Source organism: Miscanthus floridulus, chromosome 4 (genome assembly GCF_019320115.1).
Source record: "Miscanthus floridulus cultivar M001 chromosome 4, ASM1932011v1, whole genome shotgun sequence".
Taxonomy (NCBI): Eukaryota; Viridiplantae; Streptophyta; class Magnoliopsida; order Poales; family Poaceae; genus Miscanthus; species Miscanthus floridulus.
Genome location: NC_089583.1, coordinates 114,963,156 through 114,977,289, shown reverse-complemented (window position 1 = coordinate 114,977,289; position 14,134 = coordinate 114,963,156). Strand labels below are relative to the sequence as shown.

The 14,134-nt window shown below is 48.9% G+C and overlaps 1 pseudogene; it reads right to left on the bottom strand.

Moving 5' to 3' along the window:
- Positions 1 to 12,409: 12,409 nt before the first annotated feature.
- On the bottom strand, positions 12,410 to 13,565 carry LOC136549141 (uncharacterized; annotated as a pseudogene).
- Between the last annotated feature and the right edge of the window lie 569 nt (positions 13,566 to 14,134).

Below are 14,134 nucleotides of genomic sequence, written 5' to 3'. Positions count from 1 at the left end.
GATGCTCTCTTACGAGGAGCATCAAATATTGCTATGAATCCATAGAACATCAAGTTTAATATTACGTCCATTGACCATGTTGGATAATGGAAGAGTGAGAGATCAAACTCTTTCATGGCCATTACTTCAACCAGGTGTAAACCATAGATTTTCTGAATTTGCGCTAAGGATAAATTGAAATTGCTATGGTAGTGTTGTATTAATGAATACAAAATAAATAGAAGACAAGATCTATCTATACTTGATAATAAAAAAGTAAAATTTTCGACCATTTTTTTTGTCCATCCATTTTCTTTGATCTCTTTTCCTCTGGCTACCGGAAAGTAAAGAGTATTCCGTCCGAACTTATATTATATATAACATCGTGTTGGTTTCCTTCCCAGAAGTTGCACGCCTACTTCATAGACTCTTTACACGCATAGGCCAGGCCTTCCGATGGACGGGGCACGCCTACTTCATGTACAAGCGCGGCGACGCATGGAGCGCACGCGCACTGTCTTCACGCCGCGCTCGCCTGTTGCGCCGACTATAGCGCCTCGGCCAACATGGAGACGGGCGCCGGCGATCCCACCGCCACAAGGAAGCTCTTCGAGGAGTGGTGCGCCAGAAGCGAGGCGGACGGTGGCGCCCTCGAGGACGACGACCGGTCGGTGTCCCTACGGACCCAGTACGTCCTGTTCGAGGTCGAATATGGCGGCGCCACCCGCGCGCTTGCCGTGGTCGACGTAGCCGTTGGTGGCGTGCCCGCGGAAAACCGAGGTGCGTGCTGAGTGCGTCCTGGCGGAGGTCAGGCTCGGCGACGACGCCGACACGCGTGCAGCGAGAGAAGAAGAAGAGGAAGAATAGTAATAGTAATAGTAATAGTAATAGTAATAGTAATAGTAATAGTAATAATAAAAGAGAAAAGTAAGGATTTTTTTTTTATTTTTTTCATTTGTTTTTTCGGCTGTGTTCTATATGTCCGGGTGCTTTCTGTGTTTTTCTTCTGTTTGGTTTTCTGTTTCCGATTTTTTTTCTCCTCTTTTTCCTGTCCTGATTTTTTCTATGTTTCTCTTTTTCCTTTTTCTTGCTTTTGCTTGGTTTTTTGTCCAATTTTTTGCCACACACACTCCTCGATGCCTGTGGTCATTTTTCATAAACGTTAAAATAAAATAAAGTCAATATTATTTTTTCCCAAAAAAGATTTTTACCACTAAGTTGTTGACATAGTTTTGATTAAAAAAATGTTTTCATTAAAATTTAAATCAGTTCGACTAAATCTTCATTAGTTTGTTTCCCAAAAAAGATTTTCACCACTAAGTTGTTGACATAGTTTTGATTAAAAAAATGTTTTCATTAAAATCAAAATCAGTTCGACTAAATCTTCATCAGTTTGTTGTTTATGTTTTGTTGTCTAATTCAGTCTAAATAAATGTAACTCTAGAATGACCATAGGCGTGGGGCCGCACAAGGGAGGCCGGGCGCAGGGCCAAGGCGGTCAGGGCCGCCGCGGTGCAAGAAGCCGCGCGTGCGCGTGCTCGGCCACGAGGACCACTTGGGCGCTGGCCATGGGGGCGCGAGGGGCATGGAACTCGTCCATCGTGCGATTTCTTAGAGAGGTAAGAATATCTCGAATTGGAAAAAAAAAAACACAACAGTACATACCATTGTTGGATTGAGGCTTGCAATCCTTTCATGTTCTTTTCCAATTAGCACTCGTTCAGCGAAATCGAAGAAACTGGTCCCCATGCTTCATATTGTCTTGCTCCTCCATCTAACATGTGATGCAGATGATTCACGGTGCATCAATTTCGGAAGACAAGAAGCCGGATGAAGATCTTCTCCGCTGGAAAGAAAAACATGAGTTGCGAAAAGCAATAGACAGAAGATGAAGATCATAGTTTCCATCACCACGAAGAACGGCATTGTCGTGGGTGAACTGCTTGTCTCCGGCGATATTCCTGTGGCGAACTGCCTTCGGCCTTCCTCGTTCTTGAGATTGATGGCCGTACAATAGTTCATCACTTCATCGTCTGTTGTCTCTGATCCGGTGAGGCATGCATTCCTCTCCGTTCTTCTGACTGGTTCGTAGAGCAACAGTGCTGATAACGTATACAAGATTTGGAAGACCCGTGTCTTTCATCGATCTCTTAAATGTATTTATATACAAGTGGAGGAGTGTCACGAAGTGATACGACTGTTCCCAAAAGATATGCCCTTTGAGACTAAAATTAACTGTTTAATTCTATCCACTAATCATGTGCTTGATAGATGAGATCACTCGTGAAGAGACGTCTATTCATCTGTAGACACCTGTTCACGTATACGTGTCGTTTCGCAACAATTCTAAAGAAATGTTTTTGGATTTTACTTTGTCTAGGAACGATCATGACCAAAATCACATTTTTGGTTAAGGGCCCATGGTTGGATCGCTTGGCACGTCAATTGATAAGTAAATGCGGAAGCTTCTGTCAAGTGTCAAATGATCGATCAACTTGCGCTGAAGTGCTGCTCAGATTTACAGTTTATCATTCTGTTTGTTTGACTTATAAGCTATACTTTTTCAGCCAACGAATAATATTTTTCTCTCACAACAAATCAGCCAACAGTACTTTCAGCCATGGCTTATCAGCCAAACGAACATGGTATATGTCGGTTGTTTCCTCAATGAATCTGAATGGAACATGGAAGGGATTCGGTGTCCAGTAATGAGTAATTCCGCTTGCTTTCGGTTTCTCTAAGAAGACATCGTCCAGCATACAGAGGTGAGGTTGGCAGTTGACACTGGTATGTGATACTATCCCTTTGATATAACCTAAGAGGAGAAAGATTTTTTTTTTGGCGAATTGAGGGAGAAAGCATGCTTATAATATGGCAAAATTGGGAATTGGCAGTTGTTCTGCACTGAAAACTTACAAGACTACAAGAGCAAGGGGTGAATCCAGAATCTGGTTCTGAAGCATATACTGACGAACATTACCACAAGTCGTCACTGCACAGGAACATCTCGAACATTACGGCTAGATGCAGCCGATTGATATGCATACGGTTCAAGTGCGTACTCCTCCCAACAAAAAATATTCAGAGATTAGCACACTGCTATACGATCGACAGAATGGATAAATTAAAACTGGTACCCTACCAACTGTTACCAGAGTCATGGTGATCGATGTAGCCAAGAAATTAAAAAAAAAAAACACGCGCGCGCGCGTGAGTGTGTGTATTAGAAATATCCAACTACAACGGGTGGTAACTAACACCCCCCTAGGGTAAATATCCATAGTGGACCACATGAACCCAATTTAGAAAAAGAAGCATGCTTGAACTGGTGTACTAACTTTTTATACCCCAATTAAAATTGCTAGCACACTCTCTTAGCTATTGCTCTACTATCACCCCATACAAAAGCTGTATCTAATCTGCATTTAGGGTCTATGGTCTTAATAGCTCTTTGGTTATACAAATGTATATTTTAGTTTGACTCGACAACAAGCTAAGACAAACTTTTTAATATTTTGATATGAATTTATTAATATTTTTAGCATAAAGTTTTCAAATTACTTTATAAAATGCAAATATGAATATGTATTTTCAAAGTTTTTGAACTGCATGGAAGTTTCTGGCACTTCAAAGTTTAGGATCGGGGTGCGTTGCTTCGCGTGTTTGGCGTCCGCGCCTTCCAGCAAGCAAACGGACGTTGCATGCCAGTATACGTCAGCACCGCTCGCGCGTTACCTATTCACCGGAAAGTACCCTGATCACGGACCACTAATATGCAATGAATTCAATTGACATCTTTCTATGGAGTCCCAATGCAATATTTTAAGTGTCGTTTGGATCTCAAGGGATTTTGAGTATTCAGATAAAAAATCCCAACAGATTTATTTGATTTTGAGATTCTAAAAATCTGTGAGGTAAAATTCCTATAAATCTAGATCGTTTCGATGAGAATCTTGGATTGTGGAATTTTTTCTATCTGGATTCTTAAAATCCCTAGGTCCAAACGGGCAGTTAATATACTTTCGAATTCGTGCCAATCCTTTCCTTTCCTGTCCTACACAAACTTGAACCGAAGACCAGGGTCTTGTTTAGTTTGCAAAAATTTTGGTGAAATGGTACTGTAGCACTTTCGTTGTTATTTGACAATTAGTGTCCAATCATAGTCTAATTAGGCTCAAAAGATTCGTCTCGTGAATTTTGTCTAAACTGTGTAATTAGTTTTTTTATTTATATTTAATGTTTCATACATGCGTCCAAAGATTTGATGTGACGGAGAATCTTAAAAAATTTTACAAAATGAAGTGGGAGCTAAACGGTACTCAGACTGTCGTCCATACACGGCCATGACGTTGGCACCTACTGCTACACAGGGCCATGCGTATCTGTCTTTTTGCCTGATACACACTCTTCCATTGGAGATTACCAAATAGTTCCAATATTCATAGCATTTTTTTTTTCACAATCGTTCTAGCTTTGCTACAAGAACTTTTCATTTTTAAGTTTGAACTGATGCACTAGTGTTGCACGATTTCTCAGCATATAGCTATCTTATTCCAATAGCATCAATTTTAGGTAAAAAAAATTACTTTATAAGGTGTCATCTTCCTTTTTCTTTTTTTCAACTCACTCCCTGACCGAACAAGCCAGCCAGATCGAAAATGAAAACAACAACTCCTGGAAACACACCAATCCTGTTGCCAGTCTATATATTATAGAGTCAAATGCATCAGAGATCCATTAACTTGTGAGGAGGTTTCAGTTAGGTTCATCAACTTTCAAAGTGACTTTTTGGGTCCATAAACTTAGTACGTGTATCACTTAGGTCCATAGCTGTCCACATTGGCTTCTCGTGCTGACATGGCATGATGCCGTGGCCATGCAAGCGCGAAAACAGGCCAGCCGCAGCCGTGGGTGCGCGAGCAGGCGCACCGCCGTCTTCCTCGTCGCGCTGCTCTGCCACTAGTCGCGCGCCCTCCCCGAGCGGTCGCTGCCCGGCGCCCGCCGACGTGAAGTCCACGAAGCTCTGGATCAGCGTTGGCCCCACGTACATGACGGTGAGGCGGAGCAGCGCCAGCGACGTGTTCAGCAGGAACTGCGCCCAGAAGGTGCGGAACAGCGGGCCTTCAGGTCCGGGTCCATGGCCACTGTGTCGAGCGTGGCCGGGTGGGTGAAGGGCGCGGACGTCCACCGCGGCGCGCAATCGCCGGTGGCGTTGGCGTAGAGCCGCAGCTCGCGGCGGTGCGCCTCCATCTCGTTGGCGACGGACTCGAGGTGCTGCAGGTAGGGCCGCAGCACGCGTGTGCGGTCGTGGCGGCGCACGCGCAGCACGAGGCGGCCGTCCCCGGCGGTTGTCCACGCGAGGCGCGCCCCCAGGAAGGCGTCCCACGCGGTGTGGCCATGGATCCCAGGAAGGCGTCCCGCGCGGTGTGACCGGTACCAGCGCTGCACCAGCGGGTTCATCCACGCCCACGTCGCGCGCGACGCCCACGACGCCGTCACGTACGGGGTCACGTTCGCCTTGCTGTTGCTGTCGGTGGTGGTGGTGGTGGTGGTCTCCTCGTCCGCCGCCGCGGCCCGTGGTCGTTGACCGCCACCACGGCTACGACGCCCGTGGACCCGAGGATGGAGAGGAGCGGGAGGGGAAGGCACAGGACTAGTGCCGCGACGGCGAGCGCGTCGTCCGGGAGCCTAGCCGCGCCCGATGCGAGGCGCGCCACGGAGGTGCCAGCGAGGAGCGCCGTCAGCGCGGGCGTCGCCAGCCAGTAGAGGCGCAGGGTCAGCGGGTGCGCCGCCGCGCGGAACCGCTTCTCGTGCGCGACGACCGCCGCGGCGACCAGGTGCGCCGCGCACTACAGCGCCAGGAACACCGCCTCCAGGGCCTCGCCGCCCCTGTTGACCAGGGAAAGGACCAGCAGCACGTCGTAGAACACAGCGAGGACACCGGACGCAGCCAGCGCAACGACGAACCCGGCGCCGACCCGAACAACCATGGCCCTGTCCAGCAGCGGCTGCTTGTCTTCGCCGTTTAGGGCGCCGCCGGCGCCATGGCATCGTCGCCGTGTGGAGATGAGCTTGGCGGCGCCGAGGTAGAGCAGCGCGACGAGGAAGACGGCGGCGCGCCTGCTCGCGCACCCACGGTGACGGCATCGGCTTCTGCTCGCGCGCCCGCGGGGCTACGGCTGGCCTGTTTTCGCGCCTGCATGGCCACGTCATCGTGCCATGTCAGCACGAGAAGCTAATGTGGACAGTTATGGACCTAAGTGCTAAGTTTATGGACCCAAAAAGTCACTTTAAAAATTGATGGATCTAATTGAAACCTCCTCATAAGTTAATGGATCTATGACGTATTTAACTCTATATTATATTTCCACGTGAATGAAAGCCATGCCAGGAACGAAACACCAATGGCCGTGAATGCACAAAAGGAGACGCACGTACCCATGAATGTGCAGAACGCCAGAACCCATGCATGGCCTCTCCGTCATTCAGACTTGATTCAGAACCAAAGGTCGCCCATATGGACCCCCATGTGCATGCACTTTTCCTGCTTTAAAAAAAATGATTTCCTGCTTTCTTCTTTACCTCACCTTTTCCAGGTTCCTCTCTCTCCTATTATTTGGTACAGACTTCCTTGCCGTCTCGACGATGGGAAGTAGCACAGCAGCGTCGGCAAGCATGCACGTGTAAGCTCCACGAGGCGAGCTCCATGCCGGAGACCTCGCGATCTCCGTGCTGTCCGCATGGTCTGCGAGCTCCGCGCAGTCCGCACTGGCGAGCTCCGCCAGAGCCGAACGGTGGCAACCTTCGCACTGGCCGCGCGGGCTGCGACCTTCGCGCCGTCCACGCCGGCGCCTCTGCCCAACTGCGCCGGCGAGCTCTGCCAAGGCCGCACGGTCTCCGCACAGGCCGCGCGGGCTGCGAGCGCCGTGCCGTTCGTTCTGGCTGCGAGCTCTCCCCAACTGTGCCGGCGAGCTCCGCTAAGGCCGCGCGGGCAGCGACCCCTGGATTGGCCGCGTCGTCGACCTTGCGGCCGGCTCCGCCCATGTCGTAACTTAATATAGTAAATTAGTCATACCTGAAGTTCAAACCTTACTCAAGGACGCATCCACCTGGAGGATGGAAGTCCCCAAGCGGCACCAAATCAGCAACCGAAACAGAGCAAGCTATACATCTAGCCCTACCAACCTGTAACGCTCGCACGAGAATTCTGCGCCATCGGGGAGGCCTGAATGTGAAGGGTGTGTAGAGCTGCAGGTCCTCGTCATTGACGTGGACGGAGGTAAGCGATGGCTTGGGCGCTATTTTGGGCTCGCAGGCCAGGAGGAAGCTTGGGAGCTGGGAGTCATCCCGAGCCTGCTCACAGCGCCGCCTCTCGTCAGATCTGTGGAGAAACATGGCAAAAAGATACGGGTCGCCGAGGAGGCCGCACCGCCGCACCCCTCTCTCCTCCATAGCGCTCCTGCTCGCCGGCCGCGGAGGTCGCTCTCACCTCACGCTGATGCGAGGAAGAACCGCTGAGCTCACGTGTCCCCCGGCCCCGCTGCGTCCACCAAAGGACGTCCTGTGCGCTGCTCCCCTTCTGAGGGGATGTTGGGTCATAGATTAAAATTTAGTCTCTGTCACATCGGACATTCATATGTTAATTAGGAGGACTAAATATAAGTTAATTATAAAACTAATTACACAGACAGAGACTAATTTACGAGATGAATATATTAAAACTAATTAATCCATTATTAGCACATATATTACTGTAGCACAACATTGTCAAATCATGGACTAATTAGGCTTGATAGATTCGTCTCGCAAATTAGTCTCAATCTATGCAGTTAGTTTTGTAATTAGTCTATATTTAATACTCCATGCATGTGTCCAAACATCCGATGAGACATGAACTAGAATTTGGTCTATGGAATCAAACACCTCCTGAGTACTGAGCCCGCGAAAACCTCCACGACGCGAGGCCCGCGTCCTCGTGACACCTCGTGCACTCTATCGCCGAGCCCAGAGTCTCGCTGCGTGTGGGGCTACGGGAGGCCATGTCCCACCAAGCAGATCAAGGGTAGACGGAACACACTTTTTGGCGCATAAGACTGTCTCCAACAGAGCATGTAATCCGAGACCTAAATGCAAAATAGGTTCGGCATAGTGTTTTGGCTACCGAAACAACGCTCCAACATAAGACCCAAACACCTCACCCATTTTGCATACGGGGTTTGCCGAAACGCAAATCTGCGTCGTCGAAAGAGAACGACACAAATCTCTGCCGACGCGCAAGGAAGGGGGGAGAGGGCGCAAGTCACCTAGAGGTCGTCGCGGGCCGAATCAGCGCAAATCGAGGGGCGAATCGGGCGGATCTCGCCGTTGATTCGGGAAATCAAACGGCGAATCACGCGAATCGGGCCGAGTGGGTTCGGATAAGACGGAGGCGGGGGTCGGAGCGCGGCGGAAGCCCCTGATGGTGGCGTCGCGGGGCGGGAGCTTCTTGAAGAGGAGCAGCCACGCGGCGGTCGGGCCGCCGCCGCCGGAGGACACCGAGGAGATGTGGTAGAGGCGGCGGAAGTCCGGGGAGGAGACGAGGCTGGAGAGCGGGCATGCCACGGAGCGCACGCGGAGGAGCTCCGGGACGGCGAGGCGGAGCAAGATCTCGTGGAGGAGCTCCGACGGGAGTAGCAGCAGCGGGCCTAGCCGCCGTGGCGGTCGAGCTCGCGGGCGATGGGTAGGGGTGCTCATGGGTGAGGGGTGGTGGTCGGCCATGGGAGGCGGGGAGCCCCCGCGGCGCCATCCCTGCTCGTCCCCCGCGGCACCTCCTCCTCGCCCGCGACCGTCGATTGAGATTGAGGAGAGAGGGACGGACTTTTGTTTAGGCTGTTGGAGAACGACGAGTTTTGGGTGCGGGACATTTTACTGTGCATGACCCAAATTATGGAATGGGTCTTTGATTTGGGTACTTGCTATTGGAGATAGTCTAACTAGTGCCCCATTGTCCTATACCGGAGGCCTCTCCTCTACTGGATTTTTTTTATTTTTAACACTTTTTTAAAATTATTTTCAAATATAACACTGTTTTATTTTTTTTTGACGCCTGTATTTACACACATGGTCAGCAACGCAGGACGTGATTTGATTTGACGCATGACACTGACAGTCAGGCGAGCAGAGCTCAGGGCCTCATTGTGATCCATACATCTCCATCCATTGGTCCGGTCCGTATGCCGTTTAGACTTTCGAGGCCAAAGACGTACTCCCTCCGTACTCATAAAACATATCGTTTAGGATATGATTATGCTTATCAAGAAATAATTAATTAGAGGGTATTTTTCCTATATGTCACTATTAAATAGGGTTGCGGGTGCATTCCATATGAGAAAGAACCATAACTCAAACGGCTAGCGTAGCGCGTCGTGAGCCCTGAGGACTAGGTTCGATTCCTGGCGGGTGCATATTTTTTGCTAGTGCCCTGATTTTGCATGGCACTGTTTTGTTTTGGCTGAACGTGGCTGAGCGCGTTTCTGCGCGATTTTGGCCTGGCGCGCGCGAAAGATGCATGTCGCTGTGCACTGGCGCTCGTTTGTTTCGTTCGTTTTTTCGTTTGAGTTCACTGGCACTATTTTCTTTTCACTGTGCGCATGCTCAATAGGCCTGGCGCTTGGAGTGCTTCGTCTATTTAAACGCCTCGTACCTAGCTTCCTGCATCTACTACCTTGCCTCCTTGCTTGCTTGCTTAAACTACCGTGCTTGCTTGTTCTTAGCCATGTGTTGATGCAAAAGTGGATCTGCAAACACAAAGGGCTAATACCCGAATCGATATCCAAAGCGTGCCAGTCGATTTGACCTGTTAATCGACAAGGATGAAGATACGAGCACTTTGGTCCTGACAACAGCGATACGTCCGGAAGTCACGGCCAAGAGGTACTCACACGGAACTCGAGAATCGCCGAAGGTTGCACTGCGATGCAACTCGCCGAATCAATGAGAACTCGTAAAAAGAAAAATGTGCAAATTGACGAAGTCGCCAAAAAGTAAGTAGATGCAAATATGAGTAAAAATTGGTTTTGATATTGATTGATCTCTATTTTACATTGCCCTTCAATCCATATTTATACCCTGATCTAAAGAGACATAACCAAACATAACTAGGACACCAAATCCATACCTAAGGAAATACGTGACTCTTACATGAATCATATTCTAATAAATACAGAAAAGGAAATCAACTCCTATCTATTTCTCTGTCCGCCTCAATTACGATGGAAATCTCACCGACCTCCTCTCCATCGGCATACTTCCTGTTTCATCGGCAGTAGTCTTCAAACCTTCCTTCATCGGCATCGACAATAACACCTCCAACCTCATCGGCAACGCCCGAGTCTAAATCAACCTTTCCATCGATCACCAGCAATCATTGGCAACCATCTTTACAAGCTGACTTTCATCGGCTGTCAGCGTATACAGTAACTTTCCTCCTGTCGATTAGTCCACTCCGATCATTTTGACACGTGCAAAAAACGGTGTCAACACCATGTTCATCTACGACATGGCTTAGTTTTTTCTTCTTCTTCCACTTCTCCATACGGCGCAATGGGTGATCCGTTCCCTGCCTTTTGCTTAGGCGCCACTCTAGTAGCATCAAACCATACCTCACATATGCTAACAAGAAGACTAGGTTGAAGTGGTGTGTTGATATGATTGAGCAAGGTTTGGTTGATGATCCAAAATTTAAGGATTTGTTTGACTTTATGTTCATTGATGAAAAATAGTTCTAACTCTCTCAAAAATTTGGAAAATATTATTTGTTGCCCGAGGAAGATGACCCACATCGCACTTGTAAGAACAAGAACTATATCCCTAGGCTCATGTTCTTGTGTGTATGTGCTCGACCAAGGTTTAGGAATGAAGAATGTGTTTTTGATGGAAAATAGGTTGTTTTCCACTTGTCACTTATGAACAAGCTATTAGAAGAAGTCACAATCGTATTCGTGGAGAAGAAGTAATCAAGCCAATTACATCAATCACAAGGGATGTGATCAGAGATTTCATGGTAAATAGAGTGTTCCCTGCAATTCGAGCCAAGTGGCCAAGAAAAGATGTGAACAAGCCAATTTTCATACAACAAGATAATGCACCTTCTCATTTAAAAGTGGATGATCCTATTTTTTTTGTGAGGCTGCTAAGCAAGATGGGTTTGACATTCGACTAATTTGTCAACCACCCAATTCTCCGGATTTTAACATTCTAGATTTGGGGTTTTTTAGAGCTATTCAATACAAGAAGGATGCAAAAAACAATTAAAGATCTTGTTCCAGCCGTGCAACAGGTAAATGATCAATTGTTTCATATAATTCTATAATATGCTTGTTTCATTGTTTCTTCAATAACTAATTGATTGATTTCTTCATCACATTTTTGTAAGCATTCTTAGAGTACTCTCCATGAAAAGCAAACAGGAATTTTGTAACACTACAAAGTGTTTTGAAAGAAGTCATAAAGGTCAAAGGATGCAACAAGTTGAAGATTCCTCACATGCAAAAACAAAAACTTGAGAGAGAAGATATGCTGCCATTGCGAATCTCCTGAGAACCTTCCTTGCCTCGCCGTGGTATGCGTTGGCCTCGCCGCTGCCGCCGCCGAACCGAAACTGTGGCTTTGGAGAAGACGAACATCTCCGTTTGTTGGATTGGATGTGTTGAGGGTTATATATTGGCCCCATTCGACTTACCTAGAAAACGGTACTATTTAGCTTGTTTTTTTAGCCGGAACAGTGTTTTTCTCTCGTAACAATTCAGCCAGAACAGTATTTTCAGCCACAATTTAGCAAGCCAAACGTGCCATTATGAATGAATGGGCTAATAAGTGGGCTTGATCCCCTAGGGCCTGTCACTGATCGACGGCCCCACTAAAGCAACATGTCATCACTGCGCCAGGAGCCAAGGATTGAAGCCCATGCCCAGCGCCCACACAATCCATTTTTTAACAAAAAAAAAATACATCCACTTTTAATAAAAATAAAATATACTCATGTGCTTTGAGCCTTTGACTCGGCAAGTCCAGACTGTGAGCTGCGCCAGGTATCGCAACAAGAAAACCCCGGCTGGACGGCACGGGCATACAGGCAGCAGCAGCAGCACCGTAAGTGAACAGCACCGTAAAACGACCTCGGTGTCAAACTCCTGAAATTACACGACTAGATGGCAGCCGATCGGGTGACATGCATATTGTTCAAGTGCGTTTTCCTCCCAAAATTATTCAGAGATTAGCACACTGCTATACGATCGACACAAAGGATAAAACTGGTACCCTAACAGAGTCATATATAATATCAAATAACTGCAAAGTATAAGGTCTCAAGTCCTTTCGGAGGGATACCACATGGTGAATGGTGATGGATGTAGCCAAGAAAAAAACAGTCTCGCAAAGCCCCAAAAATTGTTCAGAACATTGTGTCGATGGTGCCACCGCCGCCGTGGAGACGTCTCGACTTGTGCTTGATCATCCCGAGCTTCATCACCTTCCCGTTGCCACTGTCACCAGCTTGGCTATCATCGTCGAGACAGGGCATCACCACCACACCGGTCAGCACAGCAAAATCCTCCCCAGTTTTTCCATCATCTGAAGAAGAACCACTGGTGGTCTTGAAGAACCTCGCGATGCAGAACCTGCCAGAACCCAGGTTGACGATCTGGGGATCCCTGCATTCCCTGTCCCTCCATTCCTTTGGCGGGTCAAGCTCCTCCCAAGGGCCCACTAGCTCCTGGGACTGGGAGTCCATGCCGGAGAGGTCAGCCGCAGCCAAGCGCCGGGACTCGGCGGAGAAGCCGAACCAGAGGTTGAGCTCGGCCACGTACTCCGCCTTGCCGTGGAAGGGTAGCATCCACTTGCCGACTTGCGTCCACGTGTGGCTCGCCGTGTCCATGCAGTAGGTGCTGGCGCCCTCCGCGGATACGCAGATGTGGGAGCCGCCGCCGACCACCGCGTAGGCTGTGATCTCGGGGTGGATGTTGTTCCAGTCGTCGAGGTTCTCACGGACGAACGGCGGCGGAGGGAGGGGGTGGCACTGCCAATCACCCTTCTGCGCCTCAGTGGGCACGCGGCGGTTGCTGATGAAGACCTCGAACTGGAGGCTGTGCTCGCCCTCGCCGCCGTGGCTTGCGCTTGACTCCGGCTCGGGAAGCCTCTCCATGACGAAAAGGCTGCTGCCGCACTCGAAATCGTCCTTGTTATAGACATAGGCACGGCCATCGTTGACGCCGTCGGCACAGGGGACGAAGAGGGATAAGGGCATCCGCTTGGGGTTGCGGAGGACAGGCATGGTGCCCGCGGTGCACGTCTCGGCGTCGAAGACGAAACTCCGCCCCCAACTGGTCTGCGCAGATCACCTTGCGGTCCTCGAGCGGGAAGCAGTGTATCCTCCACTCGTCGTTCGCGTCGGAGTACCCGGGTCGGAAGTGTTGAGATCTAAAAGATTATCTAGGGTCTAGTGGTTCTCTTTACCGTGAATGTGATATCGAGAGTAGAGAGATAGAGAGGGATAGAAGAAAAACATGTCAACCTAACACCACAGAGGGAAATGATCCAGAAGCCGCCATCTCGTTTGTCGATGAAGTCTGCGCACGCGCAGCGACGTTCGGGGAAGAGATCAATGAAGTCATCGACGTCGATGGAGCAGGGCGACGCGATTGGCGGCTTTCTATCACTGGCTGCGCCCCTCTCTGATCGGGATTAAGGTTTAGGTTTCGGTGGGGAGCTCGGCTCACAGTAAATCTCTTACCCAGAGCCACCGACCACCACCTCTATATATAGCGCAGTATGATAAGGCCCTCCAGCCATAATGGGCTGACCGTCTCCGATCAGGGCACGGATCAAAAGCCCAAGTGAGCCGTTGGGCCTAGTTTGGGATTAGAGATCAATCTAACAATCTTCCCATTGAACTCCTACCATCTTTCAATTTCATATCATTTACTTTTATTCATTCCATTACAAATTAGCGCATAGAGCATGTTTCATCGTCACGGTCAATTGCCGATAGATTTAACAACTACAACACACCACTCTGTTCTGAAATAGATACTTAACTTTGGGCCTTCTTTTGTCCAGAAATTATAGGCTTTTCCTTAAACCCATATTGGCTACATGTTCTCTGAACACGTTGGGTAGT